Genomic DNA, 27,957 nt, shown 5'->3' on the forward strand with positions numbered 1-27,957 from the left:
ATCCTAAAGAATATGTAGTAATATGGTACCCAAAGGTGGGATCCTAAAGAATATGTAGTAATATGGTACCCAAAGGTGGGATCCTAAAGAATATGTAGTAATATGGTACCCAAAGGTGGGATCCTAAAGAATATGTAGTAATATGGTACCCAAAGGTGGGATCCTAAAGAATATGTAGTAATATGGTACCCAAAGGTGGGATCCTAAAGAATATGTAGTAATATGGTACCCAAAGGTGGGATCCTAAAGAATATGTAGTAATATGGTACCCAAAGGTGGGATCCTAAAGAATATGTAGTAATATGGTACCCAAAGGTGGGATCCTAAAGAATATGTAGTAATATGGTACCTAAATGTGGGATCCTAAAGAATATGTAGTAATATGGTACCCAAAGGTGGGATCCTAAAGAATATGTAGTAATATGGTACCTAAATGTGGGATCCTAAAGAATATGTAGTAATATGGTACCTAAATGTGGGATTCTAAGTTAAGAATTTCCTTAAGTAGATACGTATGAAGGTATGTATGTATGTATGTGTGAATATAAGTGGTATGTATGAATGAATGTATGTATGTATGTATGTAGGTGTGTATGTAGGTAGTATGTGTATGTGTATATATATATCCAAGTGAGTATGTACGAAAGTGTGTGCACGTATGTAGGGTTGTGAGAAGGCATGTAATAGGTATGTATGTAGACATGTATGCATGTATGTATGTAGGTATGCACGTATGTAGGAACGTACGTATGAATGTAGGTACGTAGGTTTGTAAGTAGTTATGTGTGAACGGATGCACATATGTAAGTATGTATGAAAGTATATACGCATGTATTCAATGAAATTGAGTATTGACGATAATAATAGTGTGCCTTGTGAACGAAGTGTAACGCAGGTACAATGAGAAAGTCTCACCACGGAATGTACGATCAGATGGAAAGCTGGGATGTAAAGAATTAACGGAACAAAAAGTAAACGTGAATAAATCTTGTATGTTTATAATGCGTACTAATGTTATGAATTTAATGTGGTGAGCGCAGGTAGTACGAGTCATGAGGATCATCAAGGAACAGAGATCGAGGATCGAGTCACTAGTGAGATTGTACGGGAACGTTGATGTATATAATGTAGTAAACATAAGCTATGTTTCTACTTAGTAAATAAGTCGATTGATGGATTTATGTGAAAGAGTTATGTTAAAGTTAATTTTTAAATAAGTTAAGGTGTTTATAATGAAAGAAAGTTTATGGCTTGAACTTCCGCTGCGACTTTTAGTCAAATACGTATTAGGGTCTTACAATCTGGAACTTGCAAGATTCCTTATTAACGCCCCGAGCTTCCAGCCAATTACGTTCAGTACCTGTCACTTAACCCTTTTTGGAAAATACGTCAGTTTACACTGGTAAATACAATTAACCGACTCATTTGAAAAGGTTTAATAAAATAGATTTGAATGCACAAGGCACAACATATCTTTTATAACTTGGGACAATTATCTTTATAATCTTGTATACAGATTTACATGTTCGTTATACGTTCAGGGCCCGATGTAGAAATCGAGTCAAGATTAACAGACACGCCACATGTATAGGCCCACAAGAGAGTGAGATACCGTTTCCCTTATGCACTGTCAGGGGTATGCCTACACCTCGTGCATAAGACGTGGCCATTTTATAATACAATGATGTCAGGGATATCCGGGACATGGTCATTAACCCCTAAAGGATTTTATTTCAAACAATACAGATTAAAGCGGGTTACCTCAATAATTTAATCACAATCCGACTAAACATTCAATACCCGACTAAGCGGTATTATTATAATACCGTATCCCAAGCCCGTATAGGAAAAATAAGTTAAAAGTATTTACCTGAGCTAGCAAAAGCAATTTATACTCAGCCGTATATTCTAATCAGCAAGCGCAAGTACTTCTACTGGGGCTCTCAATCTGGAACGAAGGTTTTATTAACCTATTAGATTCCTAACGGGTCTTTAATTTAGCCTTAGCTTAGACCGGTCAGTTTCAAAGGATAAATACGGTTTAATTGCGTGAAAGGCGAAAACTGGGAATGGAATGTGGTTTTGACCCAACAAGTTTGAAGACTTGTTTTATATGGGTATAATAACCACTATCTGGATTTTGAAGTAAAAATGATAAGGTTTGACCCGTTTCGACTAGTTTATGTAAGCTAGTTACATAAACCTAACCGTGCGCGCAAAAAGGCGTAACGGGTAACCGCAAGAGTCCTACACAAGTTTCCTAAGTTAATATACTCTAAAGAGGTTGTGGTATCAGTAGGATACCTTCCATAATGCCCATAATGAGTTTAAATCCAAAATATGCCCCGAAAGGGTATTTCGGTCTTTTTAAAGATTATAAAAGAGATTTCCGAGTTCTACAGGAAATCTGAGTTTTCCCGAACAGTTTATAAAGTCCAAAATACTTTATTTATTATTTAAAATCAGTAGCAACTGGAATCGGGTCAAAATACCATGTAGAACTCAAGTTATGTCCGAAAAGGGTATATTCGGTATTTACCGAATCGATGCCATAACCGCAGGTTATGTGCAGGTTAAAAATAATTAAAAATATCAAAATATTATTTTACATCAGTGTCTAAAAGGTTTGGTGTCGAAATTTGGGTTTAGATAGGCTTTATGCTAATTGCGCCGATTAATTACTAAAGTTTCCGTAATTGCGCTATTTAGCATAACTCCTATTCTAGACCTCGGATTGACGTGAAATTTTAGGGACATGCTTAGAAATCAGTAACTAAGGTTATTGTCCTTTCACATGTCCAAAATTCTCGTTTTAAAGTGAGAAGGGCGTTATGGTCAACTTTTAGGCGTTTAACGGAAATGTGTAAAAGACTCGGACAAAAAAACAAACCAGTCACAGAGGATTGTACCATCATGTAACCTGGTCCTAAGAGAGTCCTAAGGCATATCTAAATCAAACCATAACGGGTCAGAACTGAAGTCAAAGCAAAAGTCAAAGCTTTGCGACTTTCGGTTCCGAACCGGGTCAAAATAGTAAATGGTCGGATCAAACAAGCTTAGACTAGTTAATATACTTATTATCATGTTATATGAGTGTTAAAACAGGTTACACGCCATCTACATTACTGATTATGCATAAAATCGCAAATTAGCATTCTGTTGACTTTTTCTAAGCAAGTTTGACTCGACATTCGGACTAGTTAGAGTGGGAATCAGAGGGTGCCCTTTTAAGGGTTTAAAGCCCACATGATTACCAACTTATAACCACCTTTGATCCGACAAATCACTGGACCAATAATGATTTATCGCTAAGTCAACCGTTAATTACGACGGTTTGACTTCTAAGCTAAAACTAAGCGAAAACTCAATAAGGAAAGGTCAAGCATACTTACCAAGGTCCTATGCACGACTAGGGAAGCTTAGAAGGAGGTCTTGAGCTCCAGAAATGATCAGATGATGAAGGAATGAATGAATGATCAAAGTGTGCAACAATGGCCTTTATATAGTGCCTTAATCACCTTAGATCATTGACAAATCATGCTAGCAATGGCCATGGATGATTTACAAGTATCCCTAAATGTCTAGGGGTTGTTTAGGCAGCTCTTGGGAGTGTTTAAAGGCATCATAAGTCGGTTACATGGGCTGAACAGGCAAAAGAAACAAGTTTCTGCATCTGGGCAAGCCAGGCGGCCCGCGTAAGACTGTAACACCCCAAAACTCGAATTATTAAATTCGTTAGTAGGTTACCTTGGGTAATTAGATGAAGTACAACAACTAAGTTATTAAACTTAGTTAAATGTCTAATAAATAAGTAAAGGAATGAACTTTGTGGCAACTATGATGATGTGTTAGAGTTGAGGGACCTAGATTGCCATAATGTAAACTAAAATTTAATAAAAAAAAGAAAGAAAAATAAAACCACAACACACACTGTGCGTGTGTGTGGTCAATCTCACAAGGCAGAGGGAAAGGGGTAAACCCTAATTCTCAAGAAATCTCCAAATTGAAAAGGGAATTGAAGGTTTTTAGGATGCATGTATCAAGATTATCGATCTCCTAAGTGTTCTTCACTATCAAGTAAGTTAAATTATGTGTTTTAATGATAGTTGATGAAGTGGGTTTTAGTCAATCCGTGAAATCTTATGAAATTGAACATGTATATATGTTAGATTCACCATATAGAAGGTGTCTTGTGCTTGAATTTGAATGTATTGAAGATTTGAGGAAAAACCCACTTGTTCAAGTAGCATGGTAATCTTTTAGTTGTATAAGTTAAGTAATATTGATGAATGAATGATTATGTACTAATGTATCGTTAGCTAATCATGTTGTAGGAGGTATGAATCATGTGAAATTGGTCGAATGATTGAGTTTTTGTAGTTACTAATGGGTTATGCATAAAACTCATGTACATGATGCTTAAAATGTTGTACGCCCGCCAAGTGTTTGATAAAATGCCTACAAAGTTTGTGTAAAATAGTTAGTAAATTCGTCACTTTTGACAGTCTTAGATAGTCATCTTGTAAAGGCCGTATCTCATTCGTTATTAGGAGTTAGACAACGAGCCTTATATCGTTGAAAAGGTTGTTTCGCATATTACATTTCATATTTGGTCATAAGAGGCTGGTTATGAGATTTAGTGGGTCAAAACAGCATGAAAAGTTAGTAAATTCGTCACTTTTGACAGTCTTTGATAGTCATCTTGTAAAGGCCGTATCTCATTCGTTATTAGGAGTTAGACAACGAGCCTTATATCGTTGAAAAGGTTGTTTCGCATATTACGTTTCATATTTGGTCATAAGAGGCTGGTTATGAGATTTAGTGGGTCAAAACAGCATGAAAAGTTAGTAAATTCGTTTTGACAGCAAGCTGTTTGGAAGCATTTCAGCTTCTGTGCTGATTTTGTAAAAATCATATAAAATCATAGGAATGTCCGATTGTTACGATCTTTATATGCTTAGAAAGATCTCTGAGTGTAGATCATTTCATATTTGAACATGAAGAACTGAATCAGAAGATAAATGGGTTAAAATGTGTCGTGAACAGCTGCTGCGCAGAAAGTGGCTGCACAAATTTTAGTATATATATTCAGTAAAATAGTTGTATTGTTATGCACACTTGTATGAATCATGAACTACTGATTTTAATAAATTATTAGTAAGTTATTTGATTGTTTTAAGTGTCTAAAACACTTACCAACTAGTTTATGCATATAATTGCACCAACGGGTCGAAACGGGTTGTTGATAGAAAATAGTAGAATGGATGTGTAAAAAAACCAAGGTGTTAAGAAATGGTATGAAATGTTTAACATATGAAGCAAGTTGCCTAACTTAGAAAAGGTTATCATTCTAAGTATGGAATTTTGAAAGAATAACGAACATGATGTAAATACATAATTATGCATGCTAGAAGCTCATGTATGACTGTTGTGATGATGGAATGATAAATTGTTAGATTGATTAGCATTGTAGTATTATGATACATGTTGAACTCGATAAGCGATTGACACGTGAATAGAAGTGTGATTAGTGATGCGTATGATTATGTATACTAACTATTGAATGGATGTAATGGAATGAGATAATAGGAACGTGTCAAGGAGAGGTCAAGCATAGGAGGATAACGGGTCAAGATAAGGCAAGGTGACAAATACACTTAATGGAGTACTCGAGGTAAGTGAATTTCGATTCACTTTTTAGTAGGTTTAATAGATTTTAATACTTATGTTTACGAAACATCATGAAAGAACATGTAATAATCAGAAGTACAAAGCCAATAATGCCTCATTATTGAGGAAGGTTGTATTAAGCCGAAAGTAAATTGGTGGGTTTAAACGGGTCGACTTTTATGTGCATATGTTGCGTAATGTAATGAAATTCGTTATGGTTAAGACCTTGGGTAGGAATTTTTAGTCATTATGTAAGGGGAACACTTCCCGGACCATTAGGAACAAGTTTTATATGATTCGGTTGTCGGTTAGTTAATGAACGGATTGTTTCATGTTAGTGTAGGAAATTTTATAAGTATATGTGTATAGGAACCCAAAGGGCACGTGGGTTGAATCATAGATTGTTTATACTATGTAAAGTTGTGAATGTGACATTCCGGCATAAACCTACATGTAAAAGAAGCTTGTGTATATATTCGTGATTAATTGATTGTGCGTAGGAAGGAACATTGGCATGTATGAAGGTACGCATGTATATGTAAGTGTGTATATATATATATATATGTATGTATATATGATAATAAGTACGTAGGTGTGAATGTATGTGTGAATGAATGTTCAATGCTTAAGACATATGCATGAACGTTATCAAAGTGTTCGAGTATTTATGGTTACTAATGATGTGCGTTGAGTTGGAATGTAATGTAGGTATGGGATCGTTGGCTTCATGAAGAAATGGGCTGGATTTGGATAAGAGTATTTAAGAAAGCGCTTGGACAATTCCACGACTACTTTATAGAATGCTCTACGAAATTCTATTATATAGTTTAATGTTGTATGGTATGTTAATGACTAATGGTTTGGTTGTACGTGGTGTCCACAGGTATCGCTTGGGTTTTCTCTACATTTATTGAAGTGAAGCGGACTTAGTTCGAGTTGAGAGCAAGGATTGTACGGGGTAGAATGGTCACATAGTGTAACTCATATAGATTTTGAAGTATTTGAACCTTCATGTGTTTGATATGTCTATTAAAGAACGAAATTTTTGGGCTCTTGTTTTCCGTTGCGTCGTATTTTAAGTTATTATACGTTAGTCTTACAGGGAATTGTTCTTATTACGAACGGGTCATGCCCGAATTTTGTTAAATAATAGTATGATAATATTACATTTTGGAATGTGTAATTTGGGCGTTACAAGTTGGTATCAGAGCCCTGGTTTGAGGGAAATCAAGTATGAGGAGGCAAATACTTGAACTCAAACCTGTGTGCTCTTGTGACGAGAAACCCGTACAATCCAAGACTCGATCAAGATCTAAAGGTAGAAGCAAATGTAAGTATGAATTTAAGTATGTTTATTAAGAAACTAACATTATGTTGTGTGTAAGATAAGCATAGTTGTTTGGATGAGGATGATCCACGACTGTGGTCTCGGACTGACACCAAGGCATGTAATAAGACCATTGCCCAGGTACGTAAATTTTGCATAAGGGTGCATGTAATGCTAAAAGTTATCGAGTGAAGGAAAATTTTAATGAAATATAATAATATAATGGAAACGAAGTTATGAAAATGTTACACGTGCCGAAACCTAATTCTTCGGACATAAGGTGACGATTACACGAAGACACGAAACTAGTATGTGGATTGTGTCCCTGGCCAGTACACAAGAAACATAAGACGTTCGTGAGACCGTAATGATTGTTACAGGTATGTCCGATAGGATTTGGTAGCGGCTGGGTGTGTGGGTGAAATGGGTAGTAAGACTCTCGGGAGGTTGAGAGTACTATGTAAGGGTGAAAAGTATAAGTGATAAGAATGAAATATTGAGTCCATAAGAAAGTATGGATTGACAATGTATGAATGCAATGTTTGAATCCGCGAGACGGATTCAAGGATGAAAGGTATGAATGCAATGTTTGAATCCGCGAGACGGATTCAAGGATGAAAGATATGAATGCAATGCTTGAGTCCGCGAGACGGATTCAAGGATGAAAGATGTGAATGCAATGCTTGAATCCGCGAAACGGATTCAAAGAATGAAAGATACGAATGATGCAAATCCCTTGCGGATTTGATTATGCTAAAGAAGGTTATGATAAGCTATGCAAATCGACCGGTTCAAGTTGAACAAGTCGAGTAAGGATAGGGTACCATCCGTTTAGAACGGGTGGTCGTGAATGCAATAATAAATGTATGAAGTTCAACCCGTTATACGGACAGAACGAAATATTTATGTTGAACACAATTAACTCGATTTTACCGAGGCGTAAGTGGTATGCTTGAATCTCATTATGAGAATATATGCCATTACCCATTTAATTAGATACTCGAATGCGTAAAAGAAATGAAAGTATATAAGCGAATGGAACTAAAATGTTGGTGTTGTAAGCGAAATAAGTATTATGACTAACCTTTAAAACGGGAAGGGTAAAAATTTGCAAGAAAACACTGGAACAGTGAAGCTATGAGGTCGTAAGCATGTTTGAATTGAAAAAGAGTACAAACGTGTACTTCGATACGCATGTATATAATAAGAAATAAGTGGCAGTTGACCTTGAAAAGTCAAACTGCAGAAGCTGAGAAATAATTTGGTTTCAAACCAAGGGAGTGCTAGAGAAGAAAGGAAATGTGTAGTGTAGTACACCAAATGAGTTAAAGAATTACGAAATAATGATTATGTATTTACCCGTCACGAACGGGTCAAACAATGAGAATGATATATATATATATATATATTAAGAAATGGTCATGTATTGACCCGTTATGAATAAGCTTAACACACTAGTGCTTTAAAAAGAATCTTGGAAGTAGTAATATGTAAACAAGGAGAAGTAATAAACATCATGTTTAAATGAACTTGAATGAAATGTGATAATCCCCAATTTTATAATGAGTGATAGTGTGATAAACCTATCTAGGTCAGTGAAAGAATGTTCATAAGCGAAAGCTCGTCACACGGATAAACGAGGTCGATACGAAACATGGTATGGATGGGGACGAAGAGGACCGACTCGTTGCTACATGTTCAAGTACTGCACCAAGGTAGTAAGGTTAGCAAATTATTTAATATATGAAGGTACGATGCTCGAATCCCTCAAACCTACGCTCTCGTGAAAGTGTGTTCGTTTCTAAGCGCCACGCAAGTAAGTGATTTAAGGATTTCGAGCTATGCTTTTAGATGAAAACGGAAATGGGTTATGGATAAATTACTATTATAACCTGGGTTGGGACGTTATGGGATGTTAGGGAAGGTTTCGGGACTGCCCGAGACCATTTCTGGTTGGAAAAAAAAAGAGACCCGGGAACAAAAAATTTTTGGTCAAACAGCGTCTGCACACCAGAGAGCCCGTCGGCGACGGCCTTTATGCCGTCGGCGACGGCACCCCTCCACCTGACACGCTAACTGCCTGTCTACGGGCAATGTTTAGCGACGGGACCTTCCCGAGCCCGTCGGCGACGCACCATGTGCCGTCGGCGACGGGTCCCCCTTATCTGCTTATGCTGAAATTGTTTGTTTATTAGGCTAAGGTCCTTAATTCAGTTCTAGCATTCATTAAACACTAAGAACACCCCAGATTGATTATGAAGCTAGGAAATTCAAGACAACTATCGTGTTTTAATGATGAATGTGTGGGAAGTTATGTATGCGAACGAATGAAATAAGTAACACATCTAGAATGTTTGTAAAGAAAGATTGGGTAAGTTTATAAAAATTTTACGCTATCATTGAGAAAGTACCTCCATATGAATAAGTACGATATGTTAAATGTGTACGAATGAACGAGATTGAATGCGGAAATGAATAAAATAATGATGACTAGGGATTGGTTTTCGCAAAGAAGTTTGAAATCTTGATAAGTATGAATAATATGTCAGGATGCTAGTTTCAAATTATGGACTATGGGATCTGTGATTAGGCAATTTCTCACAACATGCTTATGTAAGTCGTCCAATGTCACTTGAATGAATGAACGAACGAAGAATAAAACTAGATGGGTTATAGAAGAAATGAAAGAGGTTTCGGGGACGAAACCTTCTTTAAGGGGGATAGATTTGTAACACCCCAAAACTCGAATTATTAAATTCGTTAGTAGGTTACCTTGGGTAATTAGATGAAGTACAACAACTAAGTTATTAAACTTAGTTAAATGTCTAATAAATAAGTAAAGGAATGAACTTTGTGGCAACTATGATGATGTGTTAGAGTTGAGGGACCTAGATTGCCATAATGTAAACTAAAATTTAATAAAAAAAAAAGAAAGAAAAATAAAACCACAACACACACTGTGCGTGTGTGTGGTCGATCGCACAAGGCAGAGGGAAAGGGGTAAACCCTAATTCTCAAGAAATCTCCAAATTGAAAAGGGAATTGAAGGTTTTTAGGATGCATGTATCAAGATTATCGATCTCCTAAGTGTTCTTCACTATCAAGTAAGTTAAATTATGTGTTTTAATGATAGTTGATGAAGTGGGTTTTAGTCAATCCGTGAAATCTTATGAAATTGAACATGTATATATGTTAGATTCACCATATAGAAGGTGTCTTGTGCTTGAATTTGAATGTATTGAAGATTTGAGGAAAAACCCACTTGTTCAAGTAGCATGGTAATCTTGTAGTTGTATAAGTTAAGTAATATTGATGAATGAATGATTATGTACTAATGTATCGTTAGCTAATCATGTTGTAGGAGGTATGAATCATGTGAAATTGGTCGAATGATTGAGTTTTTGTAGTTACTAATGGGTTATGCATAAAACTCATGTACATGATGCTTAAAATGTTGTACGCCCGCCAAGTGTTTGATAAAATGCCTACAAAGTTTGTGTAAAATAGTTAGTAAATTCGTCACTTTTGACAGTCTTAGATAGTCATCTTGTAAAGGCCGTATCTCATTCGTTATTAGGAGTTAGACAACGAGCCTTATATCGTTGAAAAGGTTGTTTCGCATATTACATTTCATATTTGGTCATAAGAGGCTGGTTATGAGATTTAGTGGGTCAAAACAGCATGAAAAGTTAGTAAATTCGTCACTTTTGACAGTCTTTGATAGTCATCTTGTAAAGGCCGTATCTCATTCGTTATTAGGAGTTAGACAACGAGCCTTATATCGTTGAAAAGGTTGTTTCGCATATTACGTTTCATATTTGGTCATAAGAGGCTGGTTATGAGATTTAGTGGGTCAAAACAGCATGAAAAGTTAGTAAATTCGTTTTGACAGCAAGCTGTTTGGAAGCATTTCAGCTTCTGTGCTGATTTTGTAAAAATCATATAAAATCATAGGAATGTCCGATTGTTACGATCTTTATATGCTTAGAAAGATCTCTGAGTGTAGATCATTTCATATTTGAACATGAAGAACTGAATCAGAAGATAAATGGGTTAAAATGTGTCGTGAACAGCTGCTGCGCAGAAAGTGGCTGCACAAATTTTAGTATATATATTCAGTAAAATAGTTGTATTGTTATGCACACTTGTATGAATCATGAACTACTGATTTTAATAAATTATTAGTAAGTTATTTGATTGTTTTAAGTGTCTAAAACACTTACCAACTAGTTTATGCATATAATTGCACCAACGGGTCGAAACGGGTTGTTGATAGAAAATAGTAGAATGGATGTGTAAAAAAACCAAGGTGTTAAGAAATGGTATGAAATGTTTAACATATGAAGCAAGTTGCCTAACTTAGAAAAGGTTATCATTCTAAGTATGGAATTTTGAAAGAATAACGAACATGATGTAAATACATAATTATGCATGCTAGAAGCTCATGTATGACTGTTGTGATGATGGAATGATAAATTGTTAGATTGATTAGCATTGTAGTATTATGATACATGTTGAACTCGATAAGCGATTGACACGTGAATAGAAGTGTGATTAGTGATGCGTATGATTATGTATACTAACTATTGAATGGATGTAATGGAATGAGATAATAGGAACGTGTCAAGGAGAGGTCAAGCATAGGAGGATAACGGGTCAAGATAAGGCAAGGTGACAAATACACTTAATGGAGTACTCGAGGTAAGTGAATTTCGATTCACTTTTTAGTAGGTTTAATAGATTTTAATACTTATGTTTACGAAACATCATGAAAGAACATGTAATAATCAGAAGTACAAAGCCAATAATGCCTCATTATTGAGGAAGGTTGTATTAAGCCGAAAGTAAATTGGTGGGTTTAAACGGGTCGACTTTTATGTGCATATGTTGCGTAATGTAATGAAATTCGTTATGGTTAAGACCTTGGGTAGGAATTTTTAGTCATTATGTAAGGGGAACACTTCCCGGACCATTAGGAACAAGTTTTATATGATTCGGTTGTCGGTTAGTTAATGAACGGATTGTTTCATGTTAGTGTAGGAAATTTTATAAGTATATGTGTATAGGAACCCAAAGGGCACGTGGGTTGAATCATAGATTGTTTATACTATGTAAAGTTGTGAATGTGACATTCCGGCATAAACCTACATGTAAAAGAAGCTTGTGTATATATTCGTGATTAATTGATTGTGCGTAGGAAGGAACATTGGCATGTATGAAGGTACGCATGTATATGTAAGTGTGTATATATATATATGTATGTATATATGATAATAAGTACGTAGGTGTGAATGTATGTGTGAATGAATGTTCAATGCTTAAGACATATGCATGAACGTTATCAAAGTGTTCGAGTATTTATGGTTACTAATGATGTGCGTTGAGTTGGAATGTAATGTAGGTATGGGATCGTTGGCTTCATGAAGAAATGGGCTGGATTTGGATAAGAGTATTTAAGAAAGCGCTTGGACAATTCCACGACTACTTTATAGAATGCTCTACGAAATTCTATTATATAGTTTAATGTTGTATGGTATGTTAATGACTAATGGTTTGGTTGTACGTGGTGTCCACAGGTATCGCTTGGGTTTTCTCTACATTTATTGAAGTGAAGCGGACTTAGTTCGAGTTGAGAGCAAGGATTGTACGGGGTAGAATGGTCACATAGTGTAACTCATATAGATTTTGAAGTATTTGAACCTTCATGTGTTTGATATGTCTATTAAAGAACGAAATTTTTGGGCTCTTGTTTTCCGTTGCGTCGTATTTTAAGTTATTATACGTTAGTCTTACAGGGAATTGTTCTTATTACGAACGGGTCATGCCCGAATTTTGTTAAATAATAGTATGATAATATTACATTTTGGAATGTGTAATTTGGGCGTTACAAAGACCTCACACCAGGCTTACGCGCCCCACGTGGGTCTTCTGATCTAATTTCCAAATCCTTCATTAATTGCAGGCTGGCTCTTGGTTCTTCGAAAGGTCAACTTAACTTATCTCTTGCACTTTGACCCCTTCTAAATTACCTAGAAGGGCCCCTAGACTTTTACCTATCATGCTAAATCCTTGTTTACCTTGTTATTACCCGAAAAGTCTTGACTTTCAGCGTTGACACTTTTAACCCCTCATGTACGAAATCGATCATAACTTTTCTCATTTTACAACAGAACTTTATGAAATTTTAATCACTTATTCTAGTGAGCATGATTTACCTTTACAAAGCTTCGGGTTTTGCTAAAAGGTCACTCAGAGGTATAACTTAAACATGTTGACACATTTAACCCTTGTAGTTTGAAATTTCTCACTTTCTTTAACAATGAGCTTCGTATGATCTATGAATCATTCGTTTAAGGGTATAAACATCATGTAGGGATATTGTAGGGCTTATTTATCCATTGTTGACATTTTGAACCCTTGAATTCACATACTTTCTATGTTTGTCAACTTTAGTCCCTCTATAGTATTCATTGACTCGTTCAAGCTTATGACACGTGTCAATACATTATAGGACGCAAATTTTCAAGGTGTTACATTTCATATAGCATCTTTATTACTGATACTTATGTTCAACGTTAGATTATGAATCAGGATGGTATTCTTTACATGTTCTTCAAAACGAAGAATCCAATAACAATGCAAGAAGATATCGCGGTTGCTAGAAGCATGGATAATGGAGTAACCTTGGAACAATTGGGTGTGGCATTGGATAAAGATTGTGATCTTTCACAGCCTTACGTATTCGACTACAATCGTCAAGTAAGATCCTTTTTATACTAAACGATAACGCGGTAAATAGTCAATGACTGATACATCAACTTTTTCATGTTTGAACAATTTTTCTACAGATATATGATACCCGATGGGAGTGGAAACGGGGATGCGAACCGTTTCGACGCGAACCGTTTCGACGCGAACACGTTCCAACTTTTATTCAGGTTTGTATATTCCTAATATCTGTAGAAAGTCATTTTGCTTCATGCTTTCGGTTTATATGATCTTGGCCACTTGGGTATGTTTGATACATGCAGGGAGCAGCTCCAGATATCCTAGCTAAAACGAAAGATGACCGGTACCGTTTCTGGCCAGCTGAAGGTACATCGGTTACTGCTTAACATATGTGTTTTAAATGGTTTTTGAACTTGGTATTGTAATTGTAAATCTATAACTATCAGATGACTGTAACATAATGTGTAAATTATTTTGTATTTTTTCGTATCTCAATCAGCACATTGGTTGTTACTAACAAACATTTGGTAATTTGAACTTGAATAAATGAAAAACATAATTGAAATTGTCGAAAAATAGAATGCAATGGATATGTTTGTCGTGAATTTGATGGTCAGTATTAGGTTAATCTGTGTTTGAATTTGTGAAATTGGAGTTTCATTCATGTAGATTTGTTGTAAAGTCTTAATTAATGGTTATGAGAGTTGAAACAGTACTGAAAACTGTTGCGGATATGTTTATTGTGGATTTGGTGAGTATTTTAGATTAATTTGTGTTTGAACTTTGAATATGTGAATTTGAGTGTTATTCATGTGGATTATTGTTAATTAATGGTTATGAGAGTTGAAACTGTATTACAAACTGTTTCGGATATGTTTGTCATGGATTTGGTGAGTGTTTTAAGTTAATTTGTGTTTGAATTTGTGAAATTTGAGTGTTATGTAAGTGGATTTGTTGTTAATTAATGGTTATGCGAGTTGAAACTGTACTGAAAACCGTTGCTGATATGTTTGCTGTGGATTTGGTGAGTATTTTAGGTTAATTTGTGTTTGAATTTTGTGAAATTTGGCTCAGGTGGCTGAACAAGTGAGTAGCTTGTATTTGGAGGCTCGGGAGTTCATGATTGCTGGTAGATGGTTGGATTTGGCTTCGTTGATGGTTACTTCTGCTGATTTGGTGTTTTCCAAAGTGTCAGATAAAGGTTAAATCGTTAAACTCAATCTGGATTTTTCAGCTTTTATTTGTTGTGTTTCTATGTGGCTGTTAATATACATGTGTTTGTTGAAAATTTAAGATTGTATTCCTGATAAAGAATGTTATTGAATATCTATTAAATATGTATCTTGAACTTGAACAAAATATGACTTGAAGATTTGATTTCAGAGTTTGAACCAAAAGTGCAAGAATGTTAGGACACTATTTTAACAAGTGCACGGGTAGCATAGAACTTATATGTGGGCAGGTAAGGAATGAAGTATGACAGGAGTCCTAGCAGGAGTCGAAGCTGAAGGAGAAGCTTGCAACACAGCAGGAGATATGAATTGTGAAAAAGAATATTATTATTGTTATTCAGTAATTCAATTAATTTTGGAGTTCATTTTGTTTGCAGCAAATCTTGGGAGCGCTCTATGTACCATTGCTCATGCCCCGGACCTGACCCGATCAATAATGAAAATGACCCGTTTTGACCTGAGCCGATTTGAACTGAGCCAATTTGACCGATTATTCTATTCACCTTGCTTGTCTATATTGCCTCCTACTTTATAAAAAAAATCAAAGTTGAGTGTTTGAATATGTGCTTGTTATTAATTTTCAGGTTCATTCTTACCAACCATCTTCCACACCAGATTCATTGTGCTGACAGTTTCACATTATGGTCCACAGCTGGAAACTTCTGTTGGTGCTAGCAGCCGGAAGACAGGGCGCAGCGAGAATGCAGCTTCCACCATGGGATTCTTGGGGTAAAGCATGAAGCACATGCTTTAAGGACATGTTAGAAGATCACATATTCATTGTTCGGAACCAGCAGCTGGTTAGTCTCGTGCATTTTTTTAAAACATTTATCTTCTATTCTTCCATATAAGTTTTAGTTCAAAACTAAAAAAGGATGTGTTTTCCCTGACCAGAAGCCTTACATTTCATTTGTTTTTCATTTACACACATAACTTATTTGGTTTCACATTTTTATTTTTCAATCTTTATATAAATCATTTCCCTCAATTTTGCTCACTATATTAAAAACTCATTAGGATTGAGCCATTTTTATAAATTTAAAAAGGGATTTGAAATTCATATTTCAAATTTTCTTAATCCAGGTGACTAAAAAGAATTGAAATGATTCATAGATTGGAATGGAACCTCATGTATCTTTCTTCAACTTTGCTCGGTCAAAATGTAGACCGAGTCGATTGCCGCTTTACCCATCAATGAACCCTTAGAAAAAGCCGATGATTTTTCTGTTCTTTTCCCAGGTACGTTTTTCCTATTTCAATTGATTCGGTCTTAAAACAACATGGGTCGAGTTGGCTTCTATTTATTCATTGATTCTTTTTCCGCTAGAGACACACACTGTACACGTGACTATATATGACAGGCTTGCAATGGAAAGGTCTTCTTCTGGATCATGGAGACCAGTATGTATGCTAAATTATGTAATGAATGTAACTTCGCTTTGAATATATACACTATTGGGTTCACATTTATTTTTGCTAAATCAAATATCCGTTATTTGATATTGGATTGCTTTATCAGGTCAAATATATGATTTTAATAAAATTGTGTTTGTATACAGTTAACTCATTAATCATCTTTATTATAAAAACTTGGAAATTAAAGTATGAGTGTGATCAACCCAATCCTATCATTTCAGCCTAACCTCAGTTTGACCTATTACCTCTTGAATATAATGGTATACAGGGTTGTAACGCGGGATTTGGGTTTAAAATTCAAAGTTTTCAATTGAGTTACTTAGGATTAAATGAAAATTGGGTTTATATAGACTAAAATTAAATAGGTTAATGGGTATAAAAATCATATTGGGTTGTAAATATTAGTGGGTTTTTAATATTATAGGCTTTTGCTTACAATAATTATATACAAAAATAAAAAATTTGGGCTCAGAAAAGTGAGACTTGGACCCACTCCCCCTTGCTAAGAGTCAACCCCAGTATCACCCCCCCACCACCACCACTTACACACACACACCACACGTCTTAGTGAACATTTGGTCAAACTGAATGGTGTCATTGATAATTTAAATGTAAATATATCCAATTAAAAATAAAATGCAATAACTAAGCGGGTCTAACTGTCAAAAGGGACCTAAAGTTTATTTAAATAACTTCAACCTTAAATTTATATTATACTATACAATATATTACAAGAAAATTTATATTGTACGTACGGGTAATCTTGATGTGTATCTTTTTTCCGTCATGTATCGTTGGCTCCGCCGCAACGCGCGGGTTGCCCACTAGTATAGGATAATGCCTAAAGTTACTCAAACCCCTTCAAATTAATTCGTTAAAGTAATATAATTTTTTTATGATAAACGGCCTGAAGTTTGATACTTTGATGGCTCACTATTTTGACATACCACAAGAAACTAAACATTTCACCTACCATCTTCCCCTTTCACCATCTATAATACCAGCATAGTGGGAATAGACGGTGGACCAGTGGTGCGGCGGCATGGTGAACACGTCATCAGCTGCGTTAGGCATTCGAAAAGGTGGGTGGTAAGGTAAGGTAACACAAAAACATGTTATGGTGGTAGCAAAACAATGTTTTCAGAACCGGATCGGACATCGAATCGGCTATTTTACTGGTTCACTGGTTGGACCGATTAGACCGGTTGAATCGGATTTAAGAACCGGATATTTAATATATAATATTTAATTTAACAATTAATAAAATATAAAAATTATAAACTAAATATATGAAACTAAAGTGTATATACGCTTTTCTAAAGGGTCGTATTATTGGCACACCTTGGGGATTAAATCGACACCCTCAATACGCATCGTATAGGCCTATACGATGTGTATTAAGGTGGGTTCAAACTTCTATGTCTGCCAAAGGCTGCCATTGTCCCCTACCAAAAAGTAATACGCATCGTATAGGCCTATATGATGCGTATTGAGGGTGTCGATTTAATTTTTTAATTTTTGCAAGGTAGCTTCCTGTCACGCGGTAGCTTTCCATCACGCGAACGAAAAAGCAGCACTTTGGACATTTGTTGGTCTTCAAACATCTAGGAAACATTATTTGACTTCATTAAAAAAGGTTGCGGTTTGCAGATTCAATCTTCATTAAAATTAACAAGGCGGTCTCTTTGCTTCGTCCTCTAGAACTATTTGTGTATGCATTCTTTTGGTAGTTAAAGCGCTAATGAGGCGCCATTGGAAGAAGTACCCAAACACTTTCTTTCTCTCCTCAGCTATACAACTGATTCCTCTGGGTTTCTTAAATCGGATTTTCATTTAGGGTTTTTATTATTTGATCAATGGAAGTTGAAATCGACATAAAGGACATCGATGATTCAATCGCAAACAAAAACAAACACGATTAGGTATCGGAGAACGTGTACTTCAAAAAGTCAGTTACGTTTTTCAACAGGGATGTAATGCAATGTTTCCTCTAAATTGAATAGACCGACACTTGCTTCATAGGACTCACTTGAATCATCTCGGAAGTACTGAACAACAGAAATAACAGCTTCGGTTTCATCAGCTACATCATTTACCGTGGAATGCATCCGTATTTTTGTAAATCGCCTAAACAAGCATGCCTTGAACGAGTCTTGAACACTCGTAATCCTCAACCGGCTTCGAAACCGAACGGAATCTACGAAGAAACTGTTCGATTTCACGGTGAGTGGAGAAATTAGCGACGAAGAAACTGTTGGAATTTGTGGATTTCGGTTGGTTCAGAAACTCAACAAGAGAAACAACTAAAAAAGCGGTGAACGGTATTTAACATATACACCGCATTCGAAGATCCTTGCATTAGACACAATTTGTTGGAATTTGTGGATTTCGGTTTGTTTAGATCTCTATTCGGTCATCTTTCCTCTCAATTGAATAGACCGACACTTGCTTCATAGGACTCACTTGAATCGTCTCGGATGTAATAACAGTAGGTTTTGCATCTGTGCCTGCTTGAATTGCAGAAAGCAAAGGATAACGAAGATGAACATTGTATTTATCACGGAAGTACTGAACAACCGAGATAACAGTTCTGGTATTTATCACCAACTCATCTTTAGTAGTGTTTGTTTGAGAACCTGATTCAGATACACAACGGTCTTTTTGCTTCGTCCACTAGAACTATTTGTGTATGCATTCTTTTGGTAGTTAACAAAGCTAATTAGAAAAAAAAATCTGTAAAAATTAATCATATCGTTTGCTATAACAGGATGGATGTGACACACACAGATAGATAAGCTGTCACAGTTGTCAAATTCGTTGCATGCATTCATATTGTTTAGACAACAAACGGATAATAAACGGATTGTTGGACTTCTTGTTCCAAATGCAGCTGTGAATATTGAATGTGCAAACTGAAACATCTTGACACAATATAATTGCAAGACTGTTTGTCGGGTTTCCAATGCTCACACAGGGTGATAAACAACGCTGATACGAACACATGTGTTTTGAAATAGGCTTTGTTCTTGGTTTAATGAAGTTACACATAACATCTAGTTATATTCATATTTAAACAATGCACGCCTTAACTGAGATAACGGACATCCATCAAGCTCAAAAAGAAAACTCGTGTTTCCCATAGTCAAGGCATTTGCGGTTTGTATTTCGCATAGCCACCGTTTCCGTAGTAAAAAAACGGTTGCGGTTTGCACATTCAATCTTCAATACTTCATTAAAATACCACTAGTAGAAGAACCCGACACGTCTTCATGTTACAGAGAATTTTATCGAAATTGAAGGAAAAGTATAAATCACCTCCAATCCTTTCCTGGTCAAATCACACACTATAAAGTTTAAACTTATCGTGTGTTGTAGTTTGGAAAGATGACCAAATAGACATCTGAATAACAAACTGTGGAGGACTTGTTTGCGTTATCCTTCAACATAAGCTAAAATACGTTAACATACGCTAAAATACGTTAACATGCGTAACAATACGTAAAAATACGCTAAAACAGGTCAAAATACGCTAAAATACGCCAAAATACACCAAAATGCGCTAAAATACGTTAGAATACGCTAAATTACGTTAGAATACGCTAAAATTACATCAAAATACGATAAAATACACCAAAATACGTTAAAATACGCCGAAATACGTAAAATACCCTAAAATAGGTTAAAATAAGCTAAAATACGTTAGAATACACTCTAATACGTCAAAATTATGCAAGAATACGCAACAACATGTTAGAATACGTCAAAATACGCAAAAATACGTCAAAATACGCAAAAATACGTCAAAATACGCAACTAACGATATTTCCACACACATATACATATAATACGGCACTATGGAGTACAAGTGGATTTCAAACAAAACTGTACGTAATCGTAGAATACGATATTCGCACGCAACCGAACGGCACCGAAACGACTAATGTTGAAGGTATATGTAATAAAACGACAAAATATGCGAAAGTTTGGCAAAAAACGAGACGTATACGCGTCAAACCGAGGGAAACACGATAACACTAAATTTGAAATAATGCCATATATGATCTTATAGGCCTATGTTGTATCGTATATCAGCTTAATACGAATCGTATAGGCTTATACGATTCGTATAAAACTTTGAATTTTCTCAAAAATACCCCTGAATTTATCAGAAAACCAGGGGTATTTCAGTAAAATCATCGATTAATACGCATCGTATAGGCCTATACGATGCGTATTGAACTTTAAATTTCTCAAAAATGTTTTTCAAATCAAGGGTTCCATCATTACAACCACTTGTTTTCAACGGTGATGTAATGCAATGATTCCTCTCAATTGAATAGATAAACACTTGCTTCATAGGACTCACTTGAATCGTCTCGGAAGTGGATTTCGGTTGGTTCAGATCTCTATTCGGTCATCTTTCCTCTTAACGTATTTTTTTCTAATTAGTGTTGTTAACTACCAAAAGAATGCATACACAAATAGTTCTAGTGGAAGAAGCAAAGAGACCGTTGTGTATCTGAATCAGGTTCTCAAACAAACACTACTAAATGTATCCGTATTTAGTAGTGTCCATTAAAATACAATTTTGAATGTATATAAGAGCTTGATCAACTACTTTGGGTATATTCGAAACCAACTAAAATACGTTAAAATACGTTAAAAGCGGTGAACAGTATTTAACGTACACACCGCATTCGAAGATCCTTGCATAGACACAATTTGTTGGAATTTATGGATTTCGGTTGGTTCAGATCTCTATTCGGTCATCTTTCCTCTCAATTGAATAGACAGACACTTGCTTCATAGGACTCACTTGAATTGTCTCGGAAGTACTGAACAATAGAAATAACAGCTTCTGTTTCATCAGCTGCATCGTTTACCGTGGAATGCATCCGTATTTTTGTAAATCGCCCAAACAAGCAAGCCTTGAAGTACTGAATCAACATAAATAACTGAAATAACAGCTTCGGAATCTATTAACCCACAATTGTTGGAATTTGTAGACAGACACTTGCTTCATACGACTCACTTGAATCGTCTCGGAAGTACTGAACAACAGAAGGATGAGATATCAGCAGTTAGCTCGAAGAAGTTTCTCTCAATCAGGTGTTCCAATAGATTCTCCCTTTTAACAATGTCCTGTTAATTGTTTCAGATGACATGCTTGGTAACAAGAGGAACACTTTCTTCTGTTTTTATTTTTTTCTACTTTTAGAAAGGTTTGACCAGCTCACGATTGTAATAAAACGGAACATAATCCCAGATTGTCTAGAGAAGCGCTTTTATCATGTGTCATACGTTACGAGATTCTTCGAGAATTAGAAAAGGAGAAAATACGGAACGACAAGGGTAGTATGAGTCTAAGTCCATTGTGGTTCGTGTCAGGTTTGTATTTCCCATATAATAATGCAGGTCTCGATTGAAGATGTAATTGCAAGACTGTTTGTCGTGCTTCCAATGCTCACACAGGGTGATAAACAACGCTGATATTGAACGGATTATTAAACCAAGAAAGTCATTGGACTGCCGCAGATGAAGTCAAATGTGATCAAACTTTGGACATCAGACGTAAATCTTGAAGAAACGGAACATAATCCCAGATTGTCTAAAGAAGCCCTTTTATCATGTGTTATCCAGAGGTCGGTCTTGAGTGGGCATAAGATCCGTGGGCCCTATTGTTGGATTATTGAACCAAGAAAGTCATTGGACTGCCGCAGATGAAGTCAAATGTGATCAAACTTGGACATCAGATGTAAATCTTGAAGAAACGGAACATAATCCCAGATTGTCTAAAGAAGCGCTTTTATCATGTGTGATCCAGAGGTCGGTCTCGGGTGGGCATAAGATTCGTGGGCCCTATTGTCGGATTATTGAACCAAGAAAGTCATTGGACTGCCGCAGATGAAGTCAAATGTGATCAAACTTGGACATCAGACGTAAATCTTGAAGAAACAAAACATAATCCCAGATTGTCTAAAGAAGCGCTTTTATCATGTGTGATCCAGAGGTCGTCTCGGGTGGGCATAAGATCCGTGGGCCCTATTGTCGGATCTGTGACTCCATGGAAGATGTGATTAAGGTAAGCGTGTCGTATCATGTGTCATAAAATGAAACATAATCTCAGATTGTCTAAAGAAGCGTTTTTATCATGTGTCATATTATAGTAGTATGAGTCTGAGTCCATTGTGGTTCGTGAATGTTTCGAATCATCATAGAAGACGTATCGGGTGAGTTGTGGTTGATTTATAGGAGGAGGTTATGAAACGAATATATGTTTATGCGAATTTAAAGGACAATACTGACAGAGGTGCTGGTCTTTTCTCCCACTGTGCAAACTTGAAAAGTCTCACCATAACACATCTAATATGACACATGATAAAAGCGCTTCTTTAAACAATCTGGGATTATGTTCCGCAAATTGAGAACCACATATTCGTGTGTAAAAGCTCGGGTTCGCATTCGACACAACACAACAAAAAAATTCAAAAAAACAGTGGCCTGATACGCATCGTATAGGCCTATATGATGCGTATCAAGCCCGCCGCCAGACATAACCTGCACCTGTCAGTCTGCCATGTTTTTTACTTTAATTCAATACGCACCGTATAGGCCTATACAACGCGTATTGAATTGAAAAAGTGTGCATATAGACAGGGGGTGTGCCACTAGAAAACCCTTTCTAAATATCCAGGCGTTGAAATTTGATAAAAAAATATAAACATGTGGACCATATCTTCTATATCGAAAGTTGAAGCCAGTCTTCTTCATCCCCATATGCTCCACGCCATTGGAAAAAGAAACAGCAACACCACCGAAAAAGGCTTATCAACATTGCACGCTCCAAATCGGAACTCCAAGTCCACCTCCATGACTCCACATCTGCCTTCCACATACCCCAGATCCACTATTTTTCACAGATCCCGTTCAAATCTACCATTGTGGATGTAGCTATCTTGCAACAATTCACAAATACAGGTTCGACCGCCGAACCGGTCCAACCGCCCAACCGGCCAACCATTACAAACCGGCTGAATTTTTCAGACACGATCGAATCAAGGCAACCGGACCGCCATCCTTACCGATTCCTGGTTGAACCAGTCAGACCGGCCGGTCCGATCCGGTCGTCAAAACAATGTTTATCTAGCAAAACCAACACGTGAGTCAGCATCCATTCTCCATAAAGTATATTACCCTATGTGGTATTTGATATTGATCGTCATACTAAGAATCTTAAACATAATTGGTAATGTTTTACACAGCAGATGGAATGTTGACTTTCTTGACCAAATGAAGAGAGTGTGTGAACTTGTTCACCAAGTTAGAGGCCAAAGTTTCAAGTTGAAACATATTTGAAAGATAAAGCTTTCGAGATTATATCACAATAAAGAGATCGATAGACTATCTCTTTATCGTGCCATTTTCTTATAATTTGATGTTATATATCCGAAAGCCAACCTGTACACATCCTAAGGTTGACACAAAGTTAGAATGGCTAGCACAAATTTTGTAAAGAAAGTGTGAATCAATTTCAAAAGCAACTTATGGAGTTGACTCCAAAAGTCATATTGTGTTTATTTTGCGTAATCTAACTTTATACATATCAAGCTAGCACTTTTAATTTCAAGGTTATCATAAAACTGTTATAGATTTGGAAAACCTCGACATTTTAGACACTAAATATGTCACAATGTTAAATGTGTTTAGCTGTATCTTGTATTAGTTCACGGTTTATTCTATATTGTTGTAATAGGCTAGGGACTAAATGCGTAAAGTTTGTAAATAAGTTTGAAAGGTCGTTATAAACAGTTAGGCGGGTCACAACGACCTAACTTGGTTTGGGGTCTCTCTCTTCTGTTTCTCTCTCTAAATCTAAGCTCCTAACATTTGTATCAGAGCCAAATTTCGGTGACTCTAAACGGAAATTTGAACCAATTTCTTTTTCAATTCAATCAATTTCCAATTACGATCATGGCGGTAAAAACGCGAAATCAAGAACTCGAAGAATTGGTTAAAGAACACAAGAAGATGATTCAGCAGTTTACCCCCACAATTGATGATTTACGAGTATCTAATTTAGCAATTCAATCAACACTGACAACATTAACGAAGAAATTGATCAGTAAAGATACTACTCAAAATGATGTCAATGCTCTAACTGCAAAATGTGATCATTCACACATGAACACCAAGTTTTGTTAGCCGCAGTTTTCAAAGCTCGATGGATGGATATATAGGGCAGAACGTTTCTTCATGGTGGACAAGACACCAAAAGACTTAAAATGAGAATTGTGGTAATTCATTTGGAAGGGAAGGCTTTGTAGGGGCATTAACACCATCGGAAAGCCATGGGAATTATGATCAAAGATATCTCTTGGGATGAATATAAACAAAATGTTGGTCACAAATTTGTTGATTCCTGTTGTTGAGAATGCCCTAGAAGATCTTGTATCTCTTAAACAAACAGGAGATCTACAAGATTATAGTGATGCTTTTGATGCTCTCTTGAACAAGGTAACTAACATCAATGAATCTCAGGCAGTTTGGTTGTTCATTCATTGGTTATCTCATTCAATTGCGGGTTCTGTTAGAATGTTTAAGCCATAAACTTTAAACAAGGCTTATTTTTTAGCAAGAATCCAAAATTCTACTAATAATAAGTCTAAGTGTTACTCGGGATTCGTATTAAAATATCTATCTCTATTAAATGGCCCTGTAATTGTTTCTAAGATTCCCTTGTTACCGTCTCCTAAAACTACCACGGTTGGGTTAAATTCTATCAACAATCCTAGGGGGTAAATAAGACTGCGAGAAGTAAGGAAATTGATTCTAAGAGGGTAAGGGGTGAATGTTTTTGGTGCCCTGAGAAATTTACTCCTACTCAAGTTTGTAATCACAAAGAGTTCTTTACAATTGAGAATCATGGGGTTGATAATAATATAGATGAAACTGAACCCATTATAGTACCTAGTCAAGTAATCTCAAATCCCTTGATGTAACACCCCAACCCGGAAGGGCTGACGTGTCACAATAACGGTAACATAAACAAAAGTCATAATTCCATTTATTTATTTGATAAGGATACAACCACACGACCATAAAAATTAAGATTATTATACAAGCGGAGACAGTTGTCTTAATTAACTAACATCTTCAGATTTATTCCTAGGCTTTATTCTTCTCTCTTTCCCCTCCCAAAGTAACCTGTGGACCTGTATATACAAAAAGTTTACGGAATGAGCCGAATGCTCAGTACGGAATTTTAGGCTCAAATAACAAATAATGCTTCATATGAAATCTTATCCGGATGGAACTTTAGGCGAAAATGATACGATGCAAGAACAAAATTTCATAATCATATCTTACGGATGTACCCATGAGCAAACTTAAAACGTGACAATACACAGGTAGCTACTCCTGCATAATTATCACATGAGATGGCGAATTGGCATACCCGTTATCCACCTCCTTATACTTAAATTCTAGGATCGATCCATACGCCTCCTAATAGCCTTATGTATCACATTTGTACTTAAGAGACGCCGTGAACTGATCTCTCCATCACGGATGGAGCACATGATGTCGATGCCGCAACAACATGCTCGTGGGACACTCCATGAGAAGCGATACTCAGGGTATCAGAGTACAAATGGTCTTATTCACATAACTTATAAAACTTATTTTCATAACAAAACAGAACATATATTGGAACATGCGATAATGAGTATAATATAATACTATCGCATGACATGAAAGCTAAATCAAATGATTAGGATAGGAATCAAACGGACTGTCAAATGAATCGATAATCAAAGACGTGAGGAGTTTTTAACAGATATAGTAATTTAGTGGTTTTATAACAATTTGAATATGAAGCAATAAAGAGTGGGGTAAGGATCCGTACCTTAATAACTTCAAAGTGAAGCTACCTTGTGCTAATATTTTAGATTTATATGGGCAGAGTTTCGACTACTGATTAATCTTTTCACCTAATTTAAATAACATGCACACAAACTAGGTTAGTAACTTAATACAGCATTTACGTCAATTCACGAGATCAAACCCTCACAACTATTATCAAGTGCAATACTTAATAATTCAATCGGATTCACAACGAATAACAGAGCATAGTCCGAATTCGAACAACACTCAAATATTCAAGTTGAAATCACGACGAATAATCAAAGTAGAAGCTCAATTTGAGCAGCACTCAGACAATCGTTGGATAGTTATAATCGATCGAGTTATTACCCTGATTGCGGCAGCGTTTCGAGGTGTGTGTGTGTTAATTGTGTTAAACAGAGCATAACTCCGTCTAATTTCCGACTTTGTTCGTCGTTTAAGTGCCCAGAATCAAGTGCCAATGTTCTGCTATTTATACTCGATTTTGCTCCTGCTTACGGACCGTAAGCCTAAGCCCTTACGGTCCGTAAGGGACACCTATACTTCTTTGGCTTGCCCTGCACGGGACTAGCTTTGATTGGTCGGAAGTTTGGTCCAATTATATTTAGACAACGTTTTAAGTAGATAATCATCAACTAGGGTTTACCCCCCTTGAGTTTTAGGGGTCCTGATCCTGATTCTGATTGCTCTGAAACTTTCAGGGGTTGTGCAGAATTACTTGGGTGTCTTAATTAGGGTTTTCTAGTGGTCTATTATTCTTTTTATTTCTAGAATAATGATTTTAAATTTATGGGCATTACACTTGATATCATTACATGTTATATCTAGAATTCCATCTTATTTCATCATGAGAGTAATAGGTACTATTGGGAGTAGGCAATTACAAATTTTGATAGATTCAGGGTCAACTCATAATTTTACTAATCAAGAATTGGTTGTTAAACTATAGTGTCCTACAAAAGTTATGAATTCAATTCACATCATAATAGCATATGGTAATAAGTTAGATTGTATACAATTATGTGATAATTTTCAATGGTTATGCAGGGATGTTGGTTTAAGGCTGATGTGTTTTTTATTCCTTTAAGTAATGTTATGGTCCTTGGGGTGTAGTGGTTAAGGGAACTTAATGACATTAGTTGGAACTTTAAGAAACTAACTATGAAGTTTAAAGTAGGCAATTTGACCTTTAAACTTAAAAGATTGGATAATAATAATACAATCTCTTTATGTTCAGCTGAGAAGTGTAATGAGTTGATGACAAAGTAGTATTATGTGGCTACATATCAATTGTTTAGCATGCAAGATCAAGGTAGTGATATGTATCAACATGAACCAGTAATTCAAGATAACATGCATGATCCTGCATTACTAGAATTATTAGCTCAGTATGAGGATATTCTTTAAGCACCTAGACAATTACATCCTTCTAGGAAATGTGATCATAAGACTGTACTTGTAAATGAAGACACAACCATCAATCAGAAACCCTATAGGTACCTTGCTGGTCAGAAGGATATTATAGAAAATATGACTCAGGAAATGTTGGATAAATGAGTCACTAGGGGTAGTCAAAGTTCATTTGCATCTCCTGTTGTGCTTGTTAAAAAAAGATAGTTCATCGAGTGTATGCATTGATTACAGGAAATTGAACAATGTCACAGTGAAAAATAGATACCT

At 36.0% G+C, this 27,957-nt stretch overlaps 1 long non-coding RNA gene across 6 annotated transcripts; it reads left to right on the forward strand.

Moving 5' to 3' along the window:
- Positions 1-3,922: 3,922 nt before the first annotated feature.
- Positions 3,923-12,862, forward strand: LOC110884441. 6 transcript variants are annotated; one of them, XR_004869300.1, is made up of 5 exons: positions 3,939-4,077; positions 5,590-5,674; positions 6,379-7,138; positions 8,589-10,101; positions 11,614-12,862. It is a non-coding gene; the product is annotated as an uncharacterized LOC110884441 (long non-coding RNA). The 6 variants fall into 6 exon arrangements; XR_004869301.1 differs by having other exon boundaries at positions 3,923-4,077; positions 5,590-10,101; positions 11,614-11,698; positions 12,399-12,862; XR_002561161.2 differs by having other exon boundaries at positions 3,924-4,077; positions 5,590-7,138.
- The last annotated feature ends 15,095 nt before the right edge of the window (positions 12,863-27,957 follow it).

Source organism: Helianthus annuus, chromosome 10 (assembly GCF_002127325.2).
Source record: "Helianthus annuus cultivar XRQ/B chromosome 10, HanXRQr2.0-SUNRISE, whole genome shotgun sequence".
NCBI classification, from domain to species: domain Eukaryota; kingdom Viridiplantae; phylum Streptophyta; class Magnoliopsida; order Asterales; family Asteraceae; genus Helianthus; species Helianthus annuus.